This window comes from Dipodomys spectabilis, unplaced genomic scaffold (genome assembly GCF_019054845.1).
Source record: "Dipodomys spectabilis isolate Male_0828 unplaced genomic scaffold, ASM1905484v1 ptg000226l, whole genome shotgun sequence".
Lineage (NCBI taxonomy): Eukaryota > Metazoa > Chordata > Mammalia > Rodentia > Heteromyidae > Dipodomys > Dipodomys spectabilis.
The window spans coordinates 1,192,012-1,195,503 of NW_024870903.1; the positions used below are offsets into that span (position 1 = coordinate 1,192,012).

General features: G+C 34.5%; 1 non-coding gene across 1 annotated transcript; it reads right to left on the bottom strand.

Annotated features, from left to right (window-relative positions):
- Nucleotides 1–485: 485 nt before the first annotated feature.
- Nucleotides 486–587, bottom strand: LOC122123210. The gene has a single exon (XR_006150346.1). It is a non-coding gene; the product is annotated as a U6 spliceosomal RNA (small nuclear RNA).
- Nucleotides 588–3,492: the final 2,905 nt, after the last annotated feature.

A 3,492-nucleotide genomic window follows, 5' to 3' on the forward strand; every position in this document is an offset into this window, starting at 1 on the left:
GCATGGGATCTATGTTTCCTTGGGCCTGGCTTACTTCACTTCTTTGGGCCTGGCTTAATTTACTTAATATAATTTTTTCCAAGTCTTTCCATTTCCTAACAAACTGGGTGATGCCATTCTTTCTGATAGAGGAATAGAAATCCAGTACACACACACACACACACACACACACACACACACACACACACACACACACATTTTCTTGATCCATTCGTTTAGTGTGGGGCATCGGGTTTGGTTATGTAGCTTAGCTATGGTAAATAATGCTGCAATGAACATAGTTTTGCTAGTAGTTTTAGTATGGTCTTGTTTGTGATCATTTGGGTGAATGCCCAAAATGAGATTGCTGGGTCTTAGGGGTGCTCTGTGTAGTCTTTTGAGGAACCTCCATACTACTTTCCAAAGCCTTTGAACAAGTTTAAACTCCCAACAACAATGCATTAAGGTTCCTTTCTGTCCACATCCCCTCCAGCATCTGTTCTTTTAAAAATCTGGAATGCTTCACGAACTTGCGTGTCATCCTCAGTCAGGGGCTATTCTTCTTTTTATTGTTCCAATGTTAGTGTATGTGCTACCGAATTGAGCACAGAACATTTTTTATATATAAAGTGTAATTGATTTTCTTAAACTAGACAATTCCACAAAAATTAAATTCAAAAGAATTGTCGTGAAATTTTAGAACAATGTATTTCTTACATAAGAACACTTTTAAGAATAAAGTCAAGTTTGACATGTCAAAAACAAAATAATTCCAGTTATTTATTGTTCAACGGATGTGTAGGGGGAGGAATTCAATTATTCTGTACAAGGAACCTGTCATAATGAACACTATAGATAGTGTTAAGGTTTGTTAAAAGTTTTAATGTTTTAAATATGTTTAATTGTGGGAATTTGCTCATATATGCCAAAATTAAGACTATTTAGCAGATTGTAAAACATTTCCATAAAGCATTTAAGATTCATGGTAGCAGTCATATACTACTAAGTATGTACATTTCAGAGTTTATAGAAACTGTACTAATGAGAAGTTGCAAAGTGTTTGTGTAAAGAAGCAGAGTGAAGATTTAAGATATTAACTTCACAGTTTCTGTCAAAATTTAAGGGCTTCCTTACTTTATATGTTAGTGAGGAACAAATGATGGTAGAAGCCATATACAAATGATGAGATGAACCATAAATAATAATCTTATTGGATAACTTTAAACGCTACTCATAGCCTATAAAATTCTTGTTGAACATCATAGACTTAGACAGTTTTAAATGTACAGCAATATAAGAAAATAATAAATCGAATATGTAGTACATTTCAAATACTGGAAACAGTGGTAAATGTTTTGTTTTTTATTTTATTAATCATTAATATTTATGTATTGGTTTTCCTTATTTGTAGCATTGTTTTCCTTGTTGTAATATAATACAACTTTTTGTAAGCCATCATTAAGAAGTACTTTGAGAATGTTATTGAGATGGCTACATCGTTTTTTATAGGTATATGTGAATTTACAATGAGCAAAATTAGTAAGAAAAAAATATTGATTAAAATTTTATCAATTAGAATCTGAATCAGGAGTGTTGATAAATGTCCACACCTAAAAGCATAGCCCTAGACTGAAGCACTAGTGTTACAATCTTGAGCACACAAAAGTGAGACTGTGTTTTGTTTTGTTTTTCTTTTGTTTGGTTGGTTGTGGGGCTTGAACTCTGGGTCCTGGTTGCTGTCTCTCAGCTCTTCAGCTCATGGCTAGTGCTACTACTTGAGTCACAGCACCTCTTCCATCTTTTTCTGCTTATGTGGTGCTGAGGAATGAAACCCAGGACCTCATGCATGCAAGGCAACACTCTACACTGAACCACCTTCCCAGCACCCGAGAGACTGTTATAAAAAAATCATCTAAATAATATTTACTTTCTGCTTTGGGTTATATAATGAAATAAAGAATATCTTTTTATATTTTCTGAATGGTCATACTTCTAAATTTATATTAAATTCAGCCACTTTATCCTTTTCTTTTTTCTTTCTTTTTTCAATTTTTTAATTTTTTATTGTGAAAATACTGTACAGAGGGGTTACAATTACATGGGCAAGATAATGAGTACATTTCTTATCAAGCATTGCAGCCTCCTCCTTTGTTTCCCATTCCTATCCCTTCCACTTTATCCTTCTCAAAGTCATGTAATATCTCTGAGAGTTTGCTTCTGTAAATATTGTTTTTGCATTGATAATTTATTCTGAGTCATTTTTATTTTTTTTTATCAAAATCACTTTATATTTTATAGTTTTTATTGTTTTTTTTAGTGTGAAAATACCAGACAGAGGGGTTACAATTACATGGGCAAGGTAATGAGTACATTTCTTATCAAGCATTGTTGCCTACTCCTTTGTTTCCCCTTACTATCCCTTCCCATCTCACCCCCTTTACAACCCGTTCCCCCTCCCCTTTCCCCAACCCGAAGTTGTAAAATTCGTTTTTCGACATAATGTCTTGTATATCTCATTGGTGCAATGGGTCCACCTGTATCCATATTTAAAAAAAAAAATTTCCCTTCCCCTCCACAAATTATACCAACCTCAAATACAGCGAAAACAGGGTTATACCATGCAGGAGGGACATACAAAGTAACAAAGAAATCATCTTATGAATATGTTAGAAATAATTGCAGGAAAGAAGAAATTTTTGAATTATTATCTTGGGGTTCATTTCACCTAACATAAACTTATGTAACAATTTCTGCATGTCTCAGACATACACTAGATATTGCAAATAAGGGAAACCATGTTTCTTTGGGCCTAGCTTACTTCACTTAATATGATTTTTTCCAAGGTTTCCATTTCCTAACAAATGGGGCAATATCATTCTTTCAGATACAGACATAGAATTCCATTGTGTATATATACATTTTCTTGATCCATTCATCTACTGAAGGGCATCTGGGTTGGTTCCATATCTTAGCTATGGTAATGCTGCAATAAATATATTTGTGCTGGTAGCTTTAGTATGGTCTTGTTTGTGATCATTTGGGTAAATGCCCCAAAGTGGGATTGCTGGATCATAGGGAAGCTCTATGTGGAGTCTTTGTAGGAACATCCATACTACTTTCCAAAGTGGTTGAACAAGTTTACACTCCCACTAACCATGCATTAAGGTTCCCTTTTGTCCACATGCCCTCCAGCATCTGTTGTTATTAGAGTTCTTGATTATAGCCATTCTAACTTGGGTGAGGTGATATCTCAATGTTGATTGATTTGCATTTCTTTTATGGCTAGGGAGGTTGAGCATTTCTGCATGTGTTTTTGTTCACCCTCCTTTCCTCTTCAGAGAAGTTTCTCTTTATGTCTTAAGCTCACTTATTTATTGGGCAGTATTTACTTTGAGTATTTGTGTTGGGGGATTTTGATTTCCAGGTCTCTTTTAGATATGAAACCTTTGTAGGTTGTATGGCTAGTGAAGATCATCTCGGATTCCCTGGGCTTTCTATTGATCCTGCTAGCTA